The sequence below is a fragment of the Helianthus annuus genome, chromosome 2 (assembly GCF_002127325.2).
Source record: "Helianthus annuus cultivar XRQ/B chromosome 2, HanXRQr2.0-SUNRISE, whole genome shotgun sequence".
Classification (NCBI taxonomy): Eukaryota; Viridiplantae; Streptophyta; class Magnoliopsida; order Asterales; family Asteraceae; genus Helianthus; species Helianthus annuus.
The window spans coordinates 154,314,459-154,339,938 of record NC_035434.2 but is presented as its reverse complement, the minus strand read 5'-3'; the positions used below and the strand labels follow the sequence as shown (position 1 = coordinate 154,339,938).

The window sequence follows — 25,480 nt, the reverse complement described above, 5'->3', positions numbered from 1 at the left end:
ATTATGGATTTTAATTTAGATCCTTTGCCTCACTTTCTGTTTTGATTTTTTTTAATATTTTGTTATAAAGTATACTTTGCACTAAAGCACAAATGTCGCGGCCAGGCGTAAGAAAAGTGCATGTCCGAGATAAGAAAAACGTAACAATTTTTTTTTTTTTTATATATAATAGGTATGGAAATTAATAGTTTAGTACTATACCACGTATAATACATAAAATATATTATAGTTTCTTTTAATCCGAAGTTTAAAATGCTTTTTGTTCCACAATGGGTTTTCATACCGCATTCCTTCATGTGAAAAATTAAAATAAGAGTAAATTACGTTTTTGGCCTCTGTGGTTATATCACTTTTACTATATTAGCCTAAAATAAGAACTTTTAACATATGTGTCCCCATGGTCTTTATAACTAACTATTTTGGCCCCTGAGTCTAATCAAACCTCAAACTCTGGTTAATTATTACTCACATGACAGGCACATGATGTCTAAAATGGTAATTTCCCCTCCCCTTTTTTAATGACACATATTAAAAATAAATTAATTCTCATTTACACCACAAAACCCCTAAATTCCCATCATCTTCTCCAAGAAAACCCCCAAATCAATTTACGGTAAGTTTATAATGGGCTTACAGTTCCATCCTGAGCGGATGAGAAAGGTGAATTCAGATGAATTCGACTATCATGGATGCACTGCTACTTACAAGGTATACATTTTATCCATTTCCAATTAGTTATTATTTTTTAAACGTGAGTTTTATAAGCGATCGTGTATTGAATCGACTGTAACATGATCGTAGGAATTTGTGAAGGCGGTTGTAGCATATCAAAAGAAGCTTAATATCATAAAAAGGGTACCGGCGTCTTTAAAACTTGATAAAGAATTGGAGCAAAAGAGAAACGTTATTGTTCGTAGCTTCTCGCCTGCAAGAAACTTATACGAATGAGGCGATAATACTCGTCAACTTAAAGAGTCTGATCGCAAACCGGGAGCTGAGTTTCTTGAGGTATGATGAGTGATTCAACATTTCAACCCACTGAACAATTTGATCTTATTTTTATTTACTTCGGTTGACTAACAATGGCGATTTTGAATTGGTTACAGTCAAATATAGCACTGAGTGTGCAGCAAGAGAACAGGCTGAAGCAAATGGGAGCAACAGTGAGGAATGCATCTTCATACATGGAGAGATTGAAGATGAATAAAGAAAGAGAGAAATTAGCAAGAGCTGTAATGGGGAAGATGACAATTGAGCAATTATCTGATCTTAATCTGTTCTACCATATGATGGGACATATACCTTCTGATATGTTAATGATTTGGGTTTTTTTTTTTTTTTTTTGGGAGAAGATGATGGGAATTTAGGGGTTTTGTGGTGTAAATGAGAATTAGTTTGTTTTTATATGTGTCATTAAAAAGGGGAGGGGAAATTACCATTTTAGACATCATGTGCCTGTCATGTGAGTAATAATTAACCAGAGTTTGGGGTTTGGTTAGACTCAGGGGCCAAAATAGTTAGTTATAGAGACCATGAGGGCACATATGTTAAAAATTCTTATTTTGGGCTAATATAGTAAAAGTGATACAACTACAGGGGCCAAAAACGTAATTTACTCTTAAAATAAAGTAGTTAAGTCTATAGAAGTAACCATAAGGTTGGTGCATACCCGTTCAAGCTTGTGCAACCAACTTTCATACAATCATTTTTGTCTGACTCATGTTATTTTTTTTTTGCCTAAGTGTGTTTGAGGCGTTTAAGTTGCACCTTGTCTTGTTTGAGCGTCTAGGTGCACACCTGGTGCCCTTTTGACCACATAGATAACATACTAATGGTATATATTGTAAAAAAATATGTATTTTACGAGATACTAATGGTATATATTGCAAAAAAAAAATGTATTTTATGAGATAAAAATGAAATGACATATTTAACCTTAACATCAATGTGTTATGGTGACAAATGATTAGGGTGGTGGGTTGGATGTTGAAACTTGAGAAGGTGACATTAGAGAAACGTGGGTTTGACTCGACTATCTTTTCAAGTTTGATACGTTAGACTTTCTGGATCATTAGTTGATAATTGACATTTGACAGGTTTGTGTGCATTTGGTTTTTATCCGAATGTTATAATATTTAAGTTTATAAAAAATAATAATAATATTTATGAAGATCGCATAGAGTAGGTCTAATAAATCCATTTCTTTCTTCTTATTTTTTGTTCTTTTTATTTATCTCTCTCTTCAGTTATATGTCTTTCAAGTTTCAACCCTATTTGTAGGTTAAACTTGTTTTATTAATTTCTTTAAACAAAAAATCTATATGTATTTACACATTTGTTCAAAAGTTACAAGTACATCTATGAATAACATCACCATTGATAAAACTTGCATTGTACATCGCACTAAAACAAACTGATTAAAACTAGATTTTGTGCGCTTGCACCTTGCGATTGGATAAATTTTATCGAATCCATCATCTGTAGGCAAAATATAGTTGTTAATTGTGTAACTTGTAAAGTTACATGTGATTATAGATGTTTTATATTGTAACAAAACATGTGAAATGTCCACATCGGATGCACACATCTCTAACTTGCGTTTTTGTTATTTTTGAGACATGATAGCTCAACACGACAATCTCACTGGCGTGTCAACGACCTTAACAGTTACGAAAGGCCTTGTTATTAGTTTTTATTTTATTTTTTAATTTTTTCATTTTATAAAAGAGATGGTTTGAACTTTGACAAAACTAAGTTGGTCCAAATAAATTTGAGTAACTTACCAATCGTATTTCAAATAATTGCGACATTCTTCCTTGAACTATCCTTTATAACACCAACTAGGTAATGCCCGCGTAATACGTGGGCTTCAACCAAAACCATATTATTTACTTTGAAATGAAATGTTCTGTACAAATACATACATTGGAAGAAAAAAACAGAAAACTATTCAAATGCCGGAAAAAACTTCCTTGTAGACTACATTTGAGAAGTTCACAGCCTAACCCACCTGTAGTCCGACACCCACCACCAATATACGTACTTACTCTTGAATATCGTCCATTAGCTTCACAAAATCAGAGCAAGTTAGGTACAACTAAAATCTTAATAAGATACAATAATAATCATATTACGAATCTAGAAGAGAAGTTGAGGGTAGTGCAGGTTAAAAAAATTGTTTAGGGGTAGTCGATAACTAATTATATTTACCATGACCTTCCTCTGTGATATAGAAACTACTTTCAAACCAAAATTATATTTTGGACCAAATTTTCACTGCAAAAGTACAAAGGCAACTCCAATAGGTGAAAGGCTGAATTTTCAATACTTATTAAAACCAACATGTGTTATCATTTGTAACCAACTTGATACTAAAAGTGCACCAGAAAAGGCATTATATAATAACAAAATCAATACAAAATACCATTTATCGTGCATCAAGCATTTAATAAAGTAAGTTCTAAACTAATCTACCTTCATTTATACTTGTTTTCACCATCCACTATCTCGGTACATGTCAATTTATCCAGAGCCTCTTCTAAAGTCTCAATATTGCCTTCAATTTCAACTGTGAGATCCATCATCCGCTTGTTTTGCTGTGATTTTCTCCACACTTCCGGCACTGTATCAACAAAATAAAAATAAAAAATTTAACCACCAAATTTTTGGGCTAACTAACTATACAATAATTATTTTAAGTAAATTGGCACATTCAGATTGAAACTTGCCGGGTATAATTGTTACAATTGTACACAACAGTTTAGCTCAAAAGAAAGAAAGCTATAAAACGAAGATGCCATGGCGAATTTCAAAAGACAACATGATATCTAACAAAGAAAGTAAATATAACGTGCAAAGTACAAACATTCATGCTTGAATAATTGATTAAAAGCATAAAGGTAACAATCTACAGGTAAATTTAACTCTAAAATAGAACTATTAGTTTTCTAAAACCCCAGATCTCTTTAATAATTAGTATTGATTCGTGTAATTCTTACGGGGTTTTTCATAGGTCCAGTTAAATCTCATTTAGAAACATTCACCAATTAGTTCCGAGTAAATTTATTTATAACAATATGAATGACCATTATTTAATAGAGTAATTATTCCCTCTAAAAACCAAACTGAACTTAGAATCACTCCTATATTCAAAGCAAACCGAACATGTCAAATGTAATTTCCCTTTTTGCCCCTCATTATACTTCATAAATCACAAAATTATTAAAAAGATAGAAGAACCACCCTATGTCTAGAATCAACTTTAGACAACAAATTCACCAAAAAAAACCAATTAAAAACAGTTGGTCTTAGCCTCATAGGCAATGTTGCACTTGAACATCCTATAGCAAGAGCAGAAACCGGCTTACCCAAGAACCCAGTTGCAGCCACTTCAAGCAGAATATCTCATTCAAGATTCTTGGATTACATCAATGAAGGTGTGGTCACTGGTCAAGAAGGCGGACTTGTTTGAACTAAAACACCAAACTCTTGAAATGAATGACTACTATTTGATAATTACCATATCCTTGAATCTGATAAGACGACGCATTAAATGATAAGTGATTGGAACATACCTGAACTACAAATTAGTTGGCATCAACTACCTCAACAATGAACCAATGCGTATTGGCGAGAGAACACATGAACAAAGCACGGAAAATAGGGAAAAAGTTAACCAAAAGCATAAACTGAGCAATGCAAAACTAACCAGAACTAAATGATGTAGCCAAAATAGCATGAAGTAGGGATGAGCATTTGGTACCGGGTACCAGTACCGAACCGGAATATTCGGTACCGGCACCCATTTTCTCCAGTTTTCGGTACCGATACCGATAAGGTACCGGTACTTACGGGTAAAACACCGGTAAATACCGGTACCGTATCGGTACCACTTTTCTCTGTTTTCCGGTACCGGTACCGGTTCGGTACCGAACGGGTACCATGCTCATCCCTAGCTTGAAGTATAAACAAAAGACAACATACTCAAATTGATCAATGTAAATTATTTACACCAATTAGTGTTTCAAGTTAATTCACTCTGAATCTTCATTACCCTTGCAGAAAGTATCCATTTTAGCTCACTATCTGACCCGCTTGATCCGCTCATATTCTGACAGTTAAACAAAAGACTTACCTGAATTTCAATAAAGTCTTACTTGAATTTCAATGAGGACGAAACAAAACAAATAGGAAAAAGCAAAATCCCCTAAAGCAGAGTGTGTTTTCCACATTTTCTCCATCGCCGTAAATTACTTCCCGATCGGTATACCCGTTAGAGTCGTCTTCCCAATGCCTTCACCTGTAGCCACAATAAAAAAGTCTCAAATAAATTGATTATTAAACGCTAAAATCAAGCAAAGACATGTTTTTCTCACCAATGATTTTGGCAACTGAAAGCCAGATGCCAATAAATGAATATCATGAACAGAGTTGTAAAAGATTGGGTTTCGATATGAACTGCTCATATGCTTCAAACAACAACAAAAAATCAACATCCATAATACCAAATCAACTGAAAAATAGTTGTCTATTTATATAACATATTTCATTAGACGTTCTATAGCAAAAGGCAAATGATACACTAAGAAGAGATGAGTGACAGTTCCGTTGAGGATTTTATCAAATTCTTCAATGAGTAGTAAAATTTCAAAGTACAGTAAACAATTCAAACAGAATCGATCAATAACATGACGAATGAAATCAAACATTACCGTCAATTGAAGATTATTGCGTCTTGAAGATCAATTTAACGTTGTCGGACAGGATTGAGAGAGATAAAGCATATGATCAGGAGAAATTAAAAACCTCAAGCAAGTACTCTAAAACCATGTGCTTGATGTCAGAGCTACATACTCAAAAATGCAACGTCAGATAAAGAAAATTAGCACCAATCATTTGCGGTATATGTTTCAAAACAAACACTCTCTCCACAGAAAACCCTACAAAAGCAAAAACAACGGTCAAATGTGTTCATGTGACTATGTGTGAATCCAATTTATAAAACTTAAAACAGAGTGGTTCTCGCATGAACCCTACCCTATATATATATAAAACAAGGGGGTTTAAATCGTTGTTTGATTGGTTTGAAAATTTGTAGAGCTTGTTTTGTTTGGAAGTTCAAAATTCAATGTTATCATGGTTGGATTCTTTAAAACAAATTGATGTTACATTTTTAATTTCTTTTTTCCAAATACAACCAAATGCAGAATAGAACATCTGAAAATGAGTAACATAAAATACATATATCTAAAGCCGGATGAGAAAATCATTAAAGAGAGTATTAACTTATACATACCGGTAGGGCATAATTTGGAAAGACGACAACTGTAGCCCGATTAAAGATTGCTTTCCAATCATCAATCAACTCAGCTTGGCCATTAGAGACGTATCTTGCAGCCCGTGTAGCGAGTGATTTTTCATGAATAGTCCATATAAGAGGTACGGAATAAAAAGGTTCCTGCAAAAGGCTATAACAACTGAATTCAGTCTTTTGCAAGAACAGAATCACTGGACTAAACGTGTTAAAATGAAACCAGAATGACAAGATAAATATGTCCATGTACCATGAAACGACATCCTTTGCTGCAAGAGAGTTCATGAGTACTCCATCATAGCTACAAGATCATACAAAATTGTTAAAACACAAAGTTGATCAGTATCTTGTGTTATGATCATTTATGAAACCAGAGTTTGTCCAATTCAAAACGGTTGGAACCAAGCAGGGGTGGTTCAGTTAGTTCTGCATAGCCCATAATAAATGATTCATGACGTCCACTTTTTACATTTATGCTTTCATCTGAGAAAAGATTACCACTAAAGGCTTCATGTTCTGATGCCTTCTCTTTCGCATCAGCATAAAACTTCGGGTTGAAATCTGAATCGGACGACCTAAAAGAGGAGTCCATTTGGGTTTCCAATGGATTTACGGAAGCGTAACGTCCTGCAAATATAACTAACGATTATTTAAAAGCGCAACGACTATGGTATGCATTTTTATTTCAAGTCAACATACCTCGCCCGGATTAACAGTAACCATGTGAGGCGTAAAACTTCCACCAGATGCAATCCTGTCACCTACAATTTCAAATATTAATTTTGTTAGATAAGTTGATTCATCATGTCTTTTAGGAAACACATCCACATTACTACTCTGCATATACCAAACCATTTCATTTTCAACATAATAGTCAAATACGAAAACTGCCCTTGTTTTGTCATTTTTTGCCCTAATTCCCCAAAATTAGAGATGATGAATTATGAATTAAGATTACGTACGTAAAACGCCACCACAATGCCTGCTGTATTTTCCGTCGGCAATTTGATTTTGGCACTGAAGAATCCATATTCAAATCTTATGAAAACGTAAAATAACAATCAGTTACAGTTTATATTCAAATCTTACGAAAACGTAAAATAACAATCAGTTTTCAATTCGAAAACAGTAACCGCACATACCGGATTATGATTTAAAGATGGATTGATCGTTGTCGCAGACGATTGACGATTGAGAAAGATAAAGAGGCAGACGAATTTTGATCTAGGGTTTGGGTTTAGAATCCGGATGAAGATTGAGAGAGAGGGTCAATATACCGATTGAAGAAATCATTGGATTAAGGTATAAACAAAGTGAAGATGAATCATTTGATTAGTGTTTCTCCAATACATGAAAAAGTTTGATAGAGGTTAGGGTTTGTGATATGATGGTGTAGAGAAGAAGGATCACCAGATGAAAGGAACGAATGAGGGGTTTCACAATATTAGGGTTTCTATTCTCTTAATATAGTCGGGTCGAAAAGATGATAAACGGGTTTTCTTAAAAGAATTCGGATCCCGTGCGTTTTTTAACATTATGTATTGAAATTGAATGTGGGAGTGACACATGTGTAAAACCTTCAAATGGTTGCATAAGAGGATGCCACATCATTTGTGATAAAGCCATTGGGTGACATGTGTCCCCCAATGATTTGCTTTATTAGATATATAGATATAGATTGTCCGTGTTATGTACACATGGATTTCGTCCCTCCATTTAAACAAGGTGAATATTCTATTAACTCTGTTGTATATTATAAATTCCGTTCATATGTTCTAACAAGTTTATATTCTTCAAATTTTCTTAAAGGCCCACCTAAGTGGAAAATTGGAAATATAAACAAATTTTTATTATTTTTTTAACGGCCAACAAAATCAATCCCGAGCATTCTCGAGATACTCACTGGACCAAACGGAGTACTCAAAGAATAACCTGAGTCCACCACCAATTCCGGGGAAAACCCGGTAACCCACCCGCCCGTAGGCACGATGGTGAAATTACTGGTAAAACCCGTTTGTAACACCTCGTGTTTCGAAAGTCAAAGTCAAAGTCAAGATTGAAGTCAAAGGAAGAAAAGATCGCTAATCACGATCTGTCACTCCTTGCTCAATCCCTGTTTTGACTTCTTTGACTGTAGTTAGCCTATTTTGAGTTTTTACGTTAGTTGTATTATGTGGAGTAATTAGTTAAAATCGAAGTAATCGAATTGTTTATCACCGCGAACCGCTTTACGACTGTGAATAATAGGAAGTAACAATGCGACAAAGTTAATTAAATGCAAATCGAACTAATCTAATCAACTTCGCGCTCGCAAACTCGAATTACGCATTTTGGTGTTTATATTACGTGTGTGTGTGTGCCTTATGTGTTACTTGCGCGTGTTTACTTATGTTATATGTGGTAATCAATCGAATCGCAATCGAAACGCAATCGTGTCACACCCCAACCGATGGCGGAAACATCGGGATGAGACGAACAAATTGCTCAAAACAACATAACACTAAATGTGACAATATGAATTAAATTCAATTTCACTAATGCTAAAATGTCAAACATTGTTCAAACATGATCAATACATAAATCCAATTTCAACCATAGTTTATTTTCTAGGTGAGTTTCTAGTCCACCCTAACTTGATTCTTGAATTCTTCATCTATCAACCTGCAACATATATTAAAGTACAATCAACAAAAACGTTGGTGAGTATACAAGTTTGATACATAGCATAGTAGAATAAAATGTTTAAATGTGCTCATATCCAACATGAATAAAATGATACATGTTACTACTTTGCCATTCAATATCGTTCAACATCGTTCAATATCGTTCAACATCGTTCAACATCGTTCAACATCGTTCAACATCGTTCAACATCGTTCAAATATCGTTCAAACATCGTTCAAATATCATTCAACATCGCAATACCCCAAGACTCAAGGGCATTGAGATTAACACGTTCAACTTGCATAGCATAAGAGATTAACAAGCATCAAATTGTTTCATGTTTAAATGTGGATAGAGTGTGATTAAAAACAAGACTCAAGTGTTGTGTAATTTGAATATGGAATACATGTTGCACCCAAATGTGTTTAAAACGAAAATGGGATCGAGTATACTCACATTGATTGCGTTGCGTTTTCTTGGGAAGTAAGAAGAGAGTGAATTGGATCCAAGAGAGTTGTAGCAAGCGCAAGAGATTTACCCTATTGTGATTTGGAATTCGTTAATGTAGGGTAAAAATGAATATGATAGCGGAAATTTTGTGGACTTAATAATGATAATAATATTATTAATGATGATAAGAATAGTAATAGTTCTAATTAATCATAAAAATTCTGATCTTATAGAAATAATATTTCACAATAATATATTAATGGCTGAATAACTGAATTTATACCATGATAATAAATTATAACTGAATTTATCTGGATTTTATAAGAAATAATATTAAGTGTTCATTTACTTAATAACAAACTAAATATTAATGATAATAATGTTAATAATAACAATAAATCAGATTAATATATATAATAATTTTGATATATATAAAATAATAAACCTGATAATGACGTTCAGCATGATATATTTACATATATACGTACGTAACCGGAAAATTAAAAGAAACAGGAAAGATCGAGAGGAAGGAGGTTATACCGAACAGAAAGTAGATAACGAGTCGGGTTCCGTTGTAAACTCCGGGTCGTCTTCGTTACTCCGGCAAGTGGTAAGGGATAACGACGAGAGTTCCGCGTTCTGACGTGATCTTCGAACTCCGGTAAAGCTCCGGCGACGAAACGAAAGGACAGGGATGAGGTTCCGGTGATGAACCAAAGAAACGATTTGAAGATGATGTGTGTTCCGAGAGAACGAGAGTGGATGATATTTATAGGCTGGTTCGATGTTTCGTAAGTTCGGAAAGAATTGTTGATTGAATCGAATTAAGGAAATGATACTGGTTATTGCTGGAATGATTGTTGATTGACCGAAATGTTGAGAAGATTGACTGATGATAAGGAAATTCGTAAACATAGTATACATTCTCGTGAAATCAGCGATCCTAAAAGAAAGGTAGTTCACAGTTGTTTGTTTGATTTGGCGGCAAAAGAATCAAAAAGAACAACCGTAAACAGAGCATAAAATCCAAACGTTTCCTAAATAGTTTGGATGTGGCATGCCCGGCCGAGTGTTTGAGACGTTGTTTGCTGAGCGAGAGATCACGAGTTCGAACCCCCTTGGGGCCAGTTCTCACCCAGGAGACCCCCCTTTTTGATCCATTTTTGACTTAACCAAGCTAACTGAGTTTTCTAACTCAGTTAGTGGTTTCCTTTTTATTTATTTATAAATACTTTTAACGGATAATAAATATTATAATTATTTGATTTAGCCCAAAATTCTAGAAATTTACCGAATTAACGTATGAATTCCCGATTTTTGAACGGATTAGGGTAATCTCTTGATCACACTTGTTTCGAGAGCTGAGATTAGAATATCTTTCAACTGTTTTTACGTGCTTGACATAGTTTAACGTGTTTTCAAGTGTAATAACATAACATAGTATTAAAACAAGCATATGATCAAAACGATGCACTTTTTCATTATGATTCAAGTCTCGAAATACAATAGAGTAAACTGAGAGTACAATTGACTGAAATTAGAAAGTACAACCCGTAAAGCTTTAAATAGAAAGATTAAAAATACGAAATGTTACAAATCGAACTCAATCGAAATCGAATCATGATAATTAGTGGAGAAAGGATAGTGCTCGATATGAGTGATTGGGATTAAAAGTAATTTGAATAGGAAACTCTATCGCATTCGCATCAATCGCAATCGAAATCGAAATATCAAAAATCGTCGCACTAAACACTCGAACCAGGAAACTGATGGATCAGGCTACCATCCGATCGACTAGCCGGCCGATCAGACTACTGTCCGACCGGACAGGCTGTCCGATCGAGCTGCCTGGCCGATCGGCCAGCACTTTCCTCATTTGGAAGCCTATAAATACCCCTGTCATTGTCATCATTTCCACTTTTGGAAATCCTCTGACCGACCAGCTCGTGTTCTCCACCTTTTCTCAGATTTCTCACGATTCCGGTAAGATCTCGTCCTAAATCTTGTACTTGCTGGATCTACACACGTGACAACTGTCAAATTTGCATGCATCTGTACGTTTAATTAATATTGATTTATGCTTAATAACTGTGCTTAATAACTGTGACAACCGGTAATTTACACCCTAAATTACGTAATTAACTGGCGATTAACGCAATAATAAATAGTGTTTACGACGCTAATTAACTTAAACAGGCCCTTGGAGTGTCCAGAAACGTTTATTCGAATATACAGTGCGCGTGTGGAGATTTACAGGAAATCTGCTGAATATCAAGCGACAACGAACTGATACCGTACGAAATTCTGACGACGCCGACAAATATGGATGTTACATGAATATTTTATGTTTATGGAGTATGGGTCGCGATATCAGGTCTCGTAGGAATTACGAGCTACTTACACACGAGGTGGACTTGTGGGCCCTAGGTCCAAGCCCGAAACCCACAAGCCTAAACCTGTGCATATTAAATTAGATCTATTTCTTGAGAATCTATACAAGATCTCAACCAAATCTTATTAAATTCCTATGAATCTATAAAAAAATCTCTTCAAAAGATCTTAACTCTAAGGATGAAATGTATGACCTGAATGTAATATCAATACACTAAAGAAACTTTAATCCTCAAAATTCTATATATAACACCTTATGGTTCTTTATGTCTTCATTCCAACAACAGACTTTAAGTCTGTCTTTACAATACACACACATACAACTTACCAAAAACCCACACATATTACACTCTCTCTCTCGATGATATGCACAGACAAACCCAAACTCAAACAAAATCACATTCATCTTTCAATACTACAAAAATCACTCCATCCTCTCCAACCAAATTTCACATTAACAAACAACCACCACAACCAGACACACTGTCTCTCCCACTCGATGGATTGACCGGCAACGGTTGCCGGTGGTCTTCTCCGGCGGCGACACCCCCCCCTCCTCCGATTTCCGATTGACGGCAGCCACCACCAGATGGTGGTGGCATATGGCGGCGGTTACAAAGACCGAGAGAGAGAAAGAGACCGAGAGAGAAGAGAGAAGATGGAGAGTGGCGGAGCGCGGAGGAGCTCCAGTGGAGCCGACAACAACAACTGAGAACCCGGCGGTGGCCGGTGGATTTTTCCGACGGCGGCGCCGCCGTGATCGGCGGCGGAGACTTTTGTTCGAGGTAAGAGAGGGAGCCGATGGTGGTGGTGAGCGGCAATAGGTATCTCAGTCCGGCGGTCTGTAACTCGGACCAGCGGTCCTTGTTATTACCCGACAGGATTCCGGTAAATACCCCCCCACACCTTTCTCGGTTTACTACTTGCTCCTTCTTTTGTTAAAGTCTGATGACAATAATGGTAATTTTATCACCAGAACAGGTTGGTGACGACTTCGTTTCGGGTTGGTTCGAGTCTACCCGGTTAAACCGAGTTCACTCGGCTCGGGCTGGGTCAAAGAGTGAACAACAGTCAACGGTTCGGGTCAAACGCAGTTGACTCGGTCAACACCCGAGTCAACTCGGGTCAACAGCAAGATAAGCGTGGTCAACAGCAGTTTCGGTTCAGGTCTCGCGATTCGGTCAGACGGTTCGGTTCGGTTGACTCGGTCAAACCGAGTCGACTCAGCGGGTCAAACCAGTTGACTCAGTCAACTCAGTCAAGCTCAGTCAACTCAGTCAAGCTCAGTCAACTCAGCAAGTCGACTCAGCGAGTCAACTCAGCTGACTCGTCATCTCAGTCAGCGTATCGACACGCGAAAGATTTGGTAAAGCTAACGACGCGTATAGTGTTTATATTTTTTTCGTACGTGACAAACGAGCTCGAACCGGTTAATTATAGTTACGTTTATTATATTTGACGACTTACACTATATTGATTGAATATTGTTGGAGTTTTATAAAAATAACGACACTTTAGTTGTCGGGGCCGTCCAAAAACAGAGGAAACTCTGCCCGTTTTTCTAGAAAATCCGTAAAACGAAACACGTTTTTTTTAATATAAAGACACTTTATATACAAGTGTATAATATTTTCGACAACACTTTGCAAACATACGAAAACGACAATTCTTTTATAAAATAAATATATTTTATATATTTATTTCAAGCATCAAACAACTCGTATTCGTTTTACAAAATAAATATAGTTATTATATTTATTTTTAGATTTCAAAAACTCGACGAATTATTTTACGAAAGTAAATATAGTTCACTTCAAACGTCAAACAAAAACAACGCTATGGAATTTATTTCGACAACAAGAATAAATATAGTTATTATTATATTTATTCCAAACGAACTCGAATCCTTTTATAAATAAATATAGTTATATATTTATTTTCCAATACAAGTCGACGATTCTTTTACAAAATAAATATAACTGTTATATTTATTTTATACGCCTAGACGACACATACGTATATTTTTGGCAAATATACACAAGACGCAAAATATATAATACGAGTTTATTATATATTACTTTCATACGAATATTCCTTCATATCAACATACAACTTCTTAAAAAGAGCTAACCAGTATAACTTCTTCGCTTATTTTAAGTTGACAATTTACCGTCAAATCGTTCAGTTAACGATTCGGTAGAGCTCGGTAACACGTAGTTACCGTTTTTATTTAGAAACTTATTAGATATTCCGTGTTAGGAATACTGTAGAATGCACGCTAGCAAGTCGAGCCTTGGAAACGACATCAAGAAGTCGTAAATTAGCTAGCTTTGCACAGGAATATTCAGGTGAGTTCATAACCCCACCTTTTTACGGTTTTACATTTTTCTAAATGTTTTCGGGGTGGAAAGACATGCACTTTTTGCAAAGCATACAAGAATTATATATTTTTAAACCATGTTACAAAGAGCACAAATGGTTTACGAAAAGCTTATGATTTATACCGGTTTACCAAACAAGCGTATTTTTCTGAAAATACAAATACAAGAGTTTACAAATACATGAGTTATGGTATGAAAATATAAAAAGCACACTTGGTGAGAACGAGTACCAAGTGTGTAGCGATATAAGAATACAAGAAACGCACTTGGTGAGAAACGAGTACCAAGTGTGATGTGATATAAGAATACGGGAAGCGCGCTTGGTGAGAAACGAGTACCAAGTAGGATGCGCTATGAAAAATGATGCGAGGAATCGTGTCACGAATAGGGTACAGAAGCACCATTAATCAACAATATACCTAGACCGCAGAACAAAAGGTTAGATCTAACGGGTGCCGGGCAGCCACACTCTCGATGAGGGCGAGTATCGAGTAGTGCTTTTGTGTCTCAGAATATACCAATTAAATGCCTAAGGTTTGGTGACTTCCTATGTCGTGTCACATGTTAATGGCTTTGCAACCCATTAACAATCCTGATATTTACAGGAATACTTTAATTACATAAAATTTATACCATACTAAAACTTGATGAATACTTGAAGTACGTGGGGTACTCTGGAAAACTTGAATTAAACTTGAGTACGTGGGGTACTCAAGAAAACGGGATTTATACTTGAGTACGTGGGGTACTCAAGAGAAATGTGAATTATACATAAGTAAGAATGCGTGATGTGTACAAGAAAATGATTTTTTTTAAAAATTCGTTTTCTCAACAATACTTCAGAAACCGGTTACTTCAAAAAGATTTATTTCAAATCTTTTACAAACAAACTATGAACTCGCTCAACTTTATGTTGATTTTTCGCATGTTTCTTTCTCAGATTGCATTTCTAAGACAAGGCACGGTTGGAATAGGAGGACCATGAAGAGTCGAGTACTTAGTGGCGTTCATTTTCTAAAGGACTTAGAATGTTTGCTTCCGCTGTGCAATGAAGATACCAGTCCAGTCACGCCAATGCTCTGATAATTTTGGGGTGTGACAGATTGGTATCAGAGCTATAGGTTACAGCGAACAGGGTTTTCCGTAGGAATACCTAGGCTCTAACCTCACTATCCTCTGGGAACTTAGAATATTAAAACCTGAATGCATACAGAACGCATAGTACTCGAATATGGTCTCCAACCGTTGCCGAAAAACAAACAGTCAAGATTCTGTTTTCAAACATACGCTAAAGTGGTGTTTTACACACGGTACACAAAACAGTCGCATACAGTACACAAAACTCTGAGAATTTAGGAAACATGCATTTAAGACCTTCGAAAACTCATGTAGAAGTTCATTAAAGGTCACCACGTAGGTACCACGTTTATTAACTCGGACAAACGTCATTTTTATGTCATCTATGCTATTTAGCCGAGCAGGTAACCTACGCAAAACGAAGCACGAGCGTGCAAAAGTACACGAAAACTCGATCAACGGAGGTTGAAGTATGTCACATACGACTATCAAGGCGATGCCTTAGAAAGGACACGATGGCGCAATTCAGCAACGACGCTAGATCCTGTCAGCACGAAAACTATCGATCAGGAAGCGGCAGTTTGACACGCGGTCCTGCAAACGACACGAGTCATGCTAAGGAGAAGGCGTATGTCTCCGCAGTCTCCCTAACTCAATAATGGCGAATACGCTATGTTCGACATTCCATGGTAATGTCACCTAACAACTGGTCGTCACATGCAACCCCAGGTAAAGTCCTTAAATTTCTTTTATTGAAATTTCGACTTTCACATTTACTGAGTAGATTTTCGTATCTCTACTCCTCTTAATGGTCATTGTGTCACAATAACTTCTTCGTTATAGCGAATGTTCATTTGCTTCGTTTCTTGAAAATTCATATGTTACGCATGCATCGTTTGTTACGCATGTGGTTTCGTTTCGAATAAAGCGTTTCATTGAAGCTCAAATATTGTTTCGCTAAATCTAATTGTTGATTTGTGATTCGAATGACCTGCATCATTGTAATTGTTGGCTTCTTCGTTATCAGGTCAACACGTTTTCTTGAAATCCCTTTTCCTTTCAAGTTACATACATGGTTTTCGTGGTGACCATGCCGAAAGTTTTCTTGTCAATACATGCAATTATTGTCGGCTTGCGCCGAAGTCAAATTCAATTGTTTGAACTTGTTCATTTCACATATTCAATTCAAGACATCATATGATGTATTGAGAACATCATATTCGAATTCGTTTTAACAAGAATTTCATTGCTCTGAGTCGTAGTAGATTTGTTTGATCTACGACTCCATTAAGTCGTTTGTTGATTTCGACACCTTGTGATGTCAGTACAGACTTGTAGCTTGGGCTAATCATGATTGAGCGTTTTATGCAAAACACAGGTGATACTTGTTCGATCACCGCCATATTTGAATTATTTCATTCACTACGACACCTTGTGGCGTCAGTAGAACTTGCAGCTTGGGCTGATCATGATCGAGCGTTTAATGCAAACTAGTACATTTGAGCTTGTTGAAATCTGAATTCATTGATTGGGTACAATCATTTCTAGAATTCATTTACATCTTGTGATACATCCTTGAATTCACATCATTCGAATAGCTCTTGATTCGAAATCATGATCGTTCACTTTGGTATTATTCGTATTTACTTACACATAACGTGACTCTAAGGAGTTAACGTAGTCTAAATTTCGAGGACGAAATTTTATTAACAGGGGGAGAATGTGACAACCGGTAATTTACACCCTAAATTACGTAATTAACTGGCGATTAACGCAATAATAAATAGTGTTTACGACGCTAATTAACTTAAACAGGCCCTTGGAGTGTCCAGAAACGTTTATTCGAATATACAGTGCGCGTGTGGAGATTTACAGGAAATCTGCTGAATATCAAGCGACAACGAACTGATACCGTACGAAATTCTGACGACGCCGACAAATATGGATGTTACATGAATATTTTATGTTTATGGAGTATGGGTCGCGATATCAGGTCTCGTAGGAATTACGAGCTACTTACACACGAGGTGGACTTGTGGGCCCTAGGTCCAAGCCCGAAACCCACAAGCCTAAACCTGTGCATATTAAATTAGATCTATTTCTTGAGAATCTATACAAGATCTCAACCAAATCTTATTAAATTCCTATGAATCTATAAAAAAATCTCTTCAAAAGATCTTAACTCTAAGGATGAAATGTATGACCTGAATGTAATATCAATACACTAAAGAAACTTTAATCCTCAAAATTCTATATATAACACCTTATGGTTCTTTATGTCTTCATTCCAACAACAGACTTTAAGTCTGTCTTTACAATACACACACATACAACTTACCAAAAACCCACACATATTACACTCTCTCTCTCGATGATATGCACAGACAAACCCAAACTCAAACAAAATCACATTCATCTTTCAATACTACAAAAATCACTCCATCCTCTCCAACCAAATTTCACATTAACAAACAACCACCACAACCAGACACACTGTCTCTCCCACTCGATGGATTGACCGGCAACGGTTGCCGGTGGTCTTCTCCGGCGGCGACACCCCCCCCTCCTCCGATTTCCGATTGACGGCAGCCACCACCAGATGGTGGTGGCATATGGCGGCGGTTACAAAGACCGAGAGAGAGAAAGAGACCGAGAGAGAAGAGAGAAGATGGAGAGTGGCGGAGCGCGGAGGAGCTCCAGTGGAGCCGACAACAACAACTGAGAACCCGGCGGTGGCCGGTGGATTTTTCCGACGGCGGCGCCGCCGTGATCGGCGGCGGAGACTTTTGTTCGAGGTAAGAGAGGGAGCCGATGGTGGTGGTGAGCGGCAATAGGTATCTCAGTCCGGCGGTCTGTAACTCGGACCAGCGGTCCTTGTTATTACCCGACAGGATTCCGGCAAATACCCCCCCACACCTTTCTCGGTTTACTACTTGCTCCTTCTTTTGTTAAAGTCTGATGACAATAATGGTAATTTTATCACCAGAACAGGTTGGTGACGACTTCGTTTCGGGTTGGTTCGAGTCTACCCGGTTAAACCGAGTTCACTCGGCTCGGGCTGGGTCAAAGAGTGAACAACAGTCAACGGTTCGGGTCAAACGCAGTTGACTCGGTCAACACCCGAGTCAACTCGGGTCAACAGCAAGATAAGCGTGGTCAACAGCAGTTTCGGTTCAGGTCTCGCGATTCGGTCAGACGGTTCGGTTCGGTTGACTCGGTCAAACCGAGTCGACTCAGCGGGTCAAACCAGTTGACTCAGTCAACTCAGTCAAGCTCAGTCAACTCAGTCAAGCTCAGTCAACTCAGCAAGTCGACTCAGCGAGTCAACTCAGCTGACTCGTCATCTCAGTCAGCGTATCGACACGCGAAAGATTTGGTAAAGCTAACGACGCGTATAGTGTTTATATTTTTTTCGTACGTGACAAACGAGCTCGAACCGGTTAATTATAGTTACGTTTATTATATTTGACGACTTACACTATATTGATTGAATATTGTTGGAGTTTTATAAAAATAACGACACTTTAGTTGTCGGGGCCGTCCAAAAACAGAGGAAACTCTGCCCGTTTTTCTAGAAAATCCGTAAAACGAAACACGTTTTTTTTAATATAAAGACACTTTATATACAAGTGTATAATATTTTCGACAACACTTTGCAAACATACGAAAACGACAATTCTTTTATAAAATAAATATATTTTATATATTTATTTCAAGCATCAAACAACTCGTATTCGTTTTACAAAATAAATATAGTTATTATATTTATTTTTAGATTTCAAAAACTCGACGAATTATTTTACGAAAGTAAATATAGTTCACTTCAAACGTCAAACAAAAACAACGCTATGGAATTTATTTCGACAACAAGAATAAATATAGTTATTATTATATTTATTCCAAACGAACTCGAATCCTTTTATAAATAAATATAGTTATATATTTATTTTCCAATACAAGTCGACGATTCTTTTACAAAATAAATATAACTGTTATATTTATTTTATACGCCTAGACGACACATACGTATATTTTTGGCAAATATACACAAGACGCAAAATATATAATACGAGTTTATTATATATTACTTTCATACGAATATTCCTTCATATCAACATACAACTTCTTAAAAAGAGCTAACCAGTATAACTTCTTCGCTTATTTTAAGTTGACAATTTACCGTCAAATCGTTCAGTTAACGATTCGGTAGAGCTCGGTAACACGTAGTTACCGTTTTTATTTAGAAACTTATTAGATATTCCGTGTTAGGAATACTGTAGAATGCACGCTAGCAAGTCGAGCCTTGGAAACGACATCAAGAAGTCGTAAATTAGCTAGCTTTGCACAGGAATATTCAGGTGAGTTCATAACCCCACCTTTTTACGGTTTTACATTTTTCTAAATGTTTTCGGGGTGGAAAGACATGCACTTTTTGCAAAGCATACAAGAATTATATATTTTTAAACCATGTTACAAAGAGCACAAATGGTTTACGAAAAGCTTATGATTTATACCGGTTTACCAAACAAGCGTATTTTTCTGAAAATACAAATACAAGAGTTTACAAATACATGAGTTATGGTATGAAAATATAAAAAGCACACTTGGTGAGAACGAGTACCAAGTGTGTAGCGATATAAGAATACAAGAAACGCACTTGGTGAGAAACGAGTACCAAGTGTGATGTGATATAAGAATACGGGAAGCGCGCTTGGTGAGAAACGAGTACCAAGTAGGATGCGCTATGAAAAATGATGCGAGGAATCGTGTCACGAATAGGGTACAGAAGCACCATTAATCAACAATATACCTAGACCGCAGAACAAAAGGTTAGATCTAACGGGTGCCGGGCAGCCACACTCTCGATGAGGGCGAGTATCGAGTAGTGCTTTTGTGTCTCAGAATATACCAATTAAATGCCTAAGGTTTGGTGACTTCCTATGTCGTGTCACATGTTAATGGCTTTGCAACCCATTAACAATCCTGATATTTACAGGAATACTTTAATTACATAAAATTTATACCATACTAAAACTTGATGAATACTTGAAGTACGTGGGGTACTCTGGAAAACTTGAATTAAACTTGAGTACGTGGGGTACTCAAGAAAACGGGATTTATACTTGAGTACGTGGGGTACTCAAGAGAAATGTGAATTATACATAAGTAAGAATGCGTGATGTGTACAAGAAAATGATTTTTTTTAAAAATTCGTTTTCTCAACAATACTTCAGAAACCGGTTACTTCAAAAAGATTTATTTCAAATCTTTTACAAACAAACTATGAACTCGCTCAACTTTATGTTGATTTTTCGCATGTTTCTTTCTCAGATTGCATTTCTAAGACAAGGCACGGTTGGAATAGGAGGACCATGAAGAGTCGAGTACTTAGTGGCGTTCATTTTCTAAAGGACTTAGAATGTTTGCTTCCGCTGTGCAATGAAGATACCAGTCCAGTCACGCCAATGCTCTGATAATTTTGGGGTGTGACACGCAGAATGGACCATGTGGTGACTATGTCTTCCAGCCGAAGCCCGGTAACAAATCTGCTAGGTTTGAGTCTTCCTGCATCACTTCACACATATCAATGGCCTTGCAAACCATTGGTGATCTCTTTTTCCTTATTGCTACATACCAGGGACTTACATACATACTTACAACATTTTCAAAGGTTTATACATACACACAAACAAACACATGAACTCGCTCAACTTTTGTTGATGTTTTTCAAACTACATGTATTTCATGAAATTTTAATGGATCTGGCGGGCGTTGGAAGTTTTTATGCTGCGTTAAGAATAAAGATGTCGTCCATGGTCTTTGAGTTTGGACGGTGTGTCTTATTCCTGGACGAGACATGTCTTTCAAACCTTGGTATTATTCAATATCTTTTGACAAGTCCTTAATGAACTCAAAAACAATTTGTACGATTTGTAAAACTTGAATTCAGTGTCTACGTTTTAAAACAATGTTGTTATGTTTTGAACTTATTTAATGGATGACAAACCTATGGTTTTATCATATGGTTGATGTTATGACTGAATGCAATGATATTAAGAAAGTCACACCATAATCACGCTTCCACAAAAGTCAGGGTGTGACAGCTTGGTATCAGAGCTTCGATCGTAGCGAATTAGGATTCTTTCTCGAGTCTAGACTACGATCATTTGGGCCCTCACGAAAATGTTTTCACGACTTGTTTTTCATTGCATACACAAAACGTCCAGATCCAGGGAACAAACATTTTTACAAACAAAAGGCACAAATACACATTTCAAAAATTCATATTTATAATTCAGTCTTAGAAACTGAGGGAGGTTCAGTCTTAGAGACTGAGGGAGGTTCAGTCTTAGAGACTGAGGGAGGTTCAGTGTTAGAGGCTGAGGGAGGATTAGCCTTAGAGGCTGGGGATAATTAGTCTTAGAGACTGGGTGGATTGGTCTTAGAGGCCAGGGAGTTGGTCTTAGAGACCAGGGAATTAGTCTTAGAGACCGGGAAGGTTTGGTCTTAGAGGCCAGGGAGTTAGTCTTAGAGACTAGGGAGTTTAGTCTTAGAGACTGGGAGGTTTAGTCTGAGAGACGAGATGTGTTAGTCTTAGAGACTGGGGAGGTTTAGTCTGAGAAACGGGATGTGTTATTCTGAGAGACTGGGTGGTTTAGTCTGAGAGACTGGGAGATTTGTCTGAGAGACTAGGAAAGATAATGTCAATACATGGCTACGTGATAAATTACTCTTATTTGCATACGCTGATTTCTAATGATTATTATGGATATACGTGCTATGACTACTATGTACCGGCACACACGTCACCTTCCTCAGGGAACGAATTGTCAGATAATGATGACCCTACGGCCACCGCCACAGATGATGAGACTACACCAGCGCCAGAGATATTTACGACAGACACTGAGAGTGACCCTGACATGCTGACCAAGGACGAGGACAATTTCCAACCGTCCGCGCTACCAGACTTTGGTGATGAATTACCCTTGCTGATGGTTTCCTTGACGAGAGTCTTCCTGTCATTCTTGATTCGGTCCACGACCACCTTACCATTTGGACACTTCGGTGGAGAGCACCTCTTGACTCCAATCCTCGACAATGCGCCTCCTATGGACATTCCTTCCGAAGGTTGGTTACTCAACGAATAATTGATGATAACATTGGCATGTTATTGATGGCCCTTCTGATAACACCCGTGATGATGGAAAGTTTGACGAGCACGTTATTACTAAGTTCACTTTTTGAGACCCCTGTTAACAAGCTATCCTCTGATTCTATCATACATTCGATTTCAGACTCCTTTGAGCCTGTGACATCCGCAGCCTTACAGACAGCCAGATTACAAGTTTCTACTACTGACGCAGACGACGACGCCGTTATGACGGCTGCAACTATCACCTGCTCGAGGCACCACACCTTTACACGACCCAGAACCTGCTTCTGAGCCGGCTCCGGTTCCTTTTGGGTCAACCTGATGTTGTACCGCTAATCCTGCACCCTTACTTGATCATGACCCTGTTTCTTTTGACTTACCAGACAATGCATCCTTTATACCCGACCCAGTACCTGCACCTAATGATCTTCCTATCAGTAGAGACGTTCGTACCTGCACCTTCACCCGCTGATGTGGCTCTTGTGAAGACTGACGTCCATTGCGCCAACGTGCCTATCGCTTCCTTTCAAAACATACCCGCACCCCGGGAAGGCACTCCAGGTCAGCACCCGTGTAAAGGTTTCTTTTGCCACAACAGCATTTTCTACGGCCTCGCAGGCCGCACCGTTCGCTACTTTCAACTCTACCACGCTGGACGAAACATTTCGATGGATCCTATCATACACTATACTAATTTTAGACCCTTACCATTCCTCACATTATGAAGGCTACAAACGGAATGAGTGATCCTGTAACATCAGCTACAGTTTGAGGATATAAGTTGCAGAGTTTTGGAGCTTGAGCTAACACCACGACCTCCACCCTGTCTATTGCCAGTATACTTTGGTCCCCCACATTTATCAAAGATTCCTTTTGAACTCTCGCATGCTGCTATTACGCCTTTCCCAGGTTTTTGATGCTCGTTTCTTTACTGACAAGCGACAAATCAGTTAATTACTTCGATGTATATACAAGCTCGAGGAGGAATTCACGCATGTTGACAGTTTACTTTTCTTTCCTCCTCCACCTCAGTCACCAGTATCGTTGGTTTCTGGATTATGCGGATTGCATTACATTTGGGTAAGGACACTAATGATAAGCCGGGATTGTGGAGACTTTTGAGGACCACATCTGACCATGTAATTTTGATACACTAACATATTTAATGGACAAGGGTAGGGTGACCATGTGTCCCTGTTGATGTGATACATTTTGGAAAACAACACAATGGTGGCCAGGGAATAACGAGAAACCAATCATCATTAAGCATGCGACAATACTTTGCGACCAGTGACCAATGAAGGCTCAGCCGTTATGTCTTCGTTAAGCGCGTAATTGATCAATATGTGTGTGCTATAATTATAATGCTACGTGCTTACTTGCCATGCTCTCATTAAACATAACTACCAAGTTACTTGGTTATACTATGATTATACTATTGCTTGATTTGTTGATAACCTATTATGTGTATGTGCATATGATCTCTAAACAACTATAAGCACTCCCTGTACAATAAGACCTGACCTAACCGATCTTCTTCTCAGAAGATGTCGACACAAGGGAAAGTCGATACCAACAACCCTCTGCCGACAACAGCAGAGTCGGGACTGCAAGGACGCATCTCGCAAGCCATCGCACAACTCGAGGCCCTTCGCTCTAAACACGGAGGAGGTACCTCAAGAAATAACCCACCCAGCGGCTACACTTACGAGCAGTTCTTGAATCACAAACCTCGAGAATTCGACGACACTGGGGGTGCCTTAGCTTTTGTGCGTTGAGTGGAGAAGACGAATTCCGTCTTACGGTTGAGCAAATGTGCCCCAGAACATCAGGTCACGTATGTAGTTGGACTATTTGTAGATGGGGCTCTGTCATGGTGGAACCTTCAGGTTCAAACATTGGGCGAGACTACTGCGTATGCTTTAACGTGGGACGAATTGAAGGAGCTAATGCGCAAAAGATATTGCTCTAGGGCGGAAGTCCAGAAGTTGGAAACTGAATTGTGGAAATTGAAAATGGAAGGTCCAAAGATAGCTGAATATGTGCAGAGATTTGGCGAATTATCACAAGTTGCATCACGTTTGGTGGAACCAGAATCTAGGAAGATCGAACGTTTCATCGGGGGACTGGCACCTCAGATTCTAAGCCTGGTAACAACATCTAAGCCTTCAACAATCATCGAAGCAATCGACATGAGCGTGGCGCTCACTGAAGAAGCGATTAGACAAGGAAAATTTTCCACTCCGGAAGAGAAAAATGAGACTCCTGTAGAGTCATCTGGGGATAACAAGAGAAAACTCGCAAATTTCAAGAAGGTTACTCGGGTAAGTAACGAGAAGAAGGCCAAAAAGGGAAAAGTCTTCATGGGTATCCTACCTAAATGCGACAATTGTCTACGTTATCACGTCGGGCGATGTAAATATGGAAAATGTGATAACTGTGGTAAGAGGGGGCATCCCAAGGAAACTTGTAGGCAAGGTATTGAACGTAGAAATAAAGACCAAGATGATAGCAAGAATCACGGAGGAAACAATGACAACGACAAAGGCAGGACGAGTGACAAACAAAGCATGCTCGAGGTTGTCTTAACTGTGGGAGCAAGAAGCATTTCAGAAAATACTGTCCTAAGAAGAATCAGGCACAAGGATAAAAGCTCAGTAGCAAAGCTAGGGGAGCACGCCAGGAATCCAAGCGTGGATATCGGTACGTCCCATATTACTCAATGTTATGCATCCGTGCTGCTAGATACTGTTGCAAATTTTAGCTTCGCATCTCTAAAGTTAGAGAGTATACTTGGTTTAGTAACAAGTAAGTTAGATAATCCACACATGAAAGTACTAGCTAATGGGAAAGCTAGTGGAAGCCAACGAAGTAACTGGAAATGGCATGATAGTACCCGGAGAGCGTGAGTTTACGCTTGAGCTACTGCCAGTTGAATTGGGGAGCTTCGACAAGGTAATTGGATGGATGGGTTGTCAAGTGATCAAGCGGAGATTGATATCCGCGTCCCGATGCCGAGCGAAGAAACAATCTCGACTCATGAAGCAG

The 25,480-nt window shown here is 37.9% G+C and overlaps 1 long non-coding RNA gene and 1 pseudogene across 9 annotated transcripts; one reads left to right on the top strand and one right to left on the bottom strand.

The window, feature by feature from the left end:
- Positions 1 to 483: 483 nt before the first annotated feature.
- Positions 484 to 1,466, top strand: LOC110898426 (annotated as a pseudogene).
- A 1,374-nt stretch (positions 1,467 to 2,840) lies between these two features.
- Positions 2,841 to 7,756, bottom strand: LOC110906881. 9 transcript variants are annotated; one of them, XR_004882897.1, is made up of 12 exons: positions 7,456 to 7,756; positions 7,276 to 7,351; positions 7,013 to 7,074; positions 6,812 to 6,940; positions 6,564 to 6,614; positions 6,296 to 6,467; positions 5,712 to 5,939; positions 5,376 to 5,468; positions 4,575 to 5,299; positions 4,368 to 4,472; positions 3,475 to 3,622; positions 2,841 to 3,067 (listed from the first exon to the last, which is right to left on the bottom strand). It is a non-coding gene; the product is annotated as an uncharacterized LOC110906881 (long non-coding RNA). The 9 variants fall into 9 exon arrangements; XR_004882895.1 differs by having other exon boundaries at positions 6,812 to 7,074; XR_004882892.1 differs by having other exon boundaries at positions 6,564 to 6,940.
- Positions 7,757 to 25,480: the final 17,724 nt, after the last annotated feature.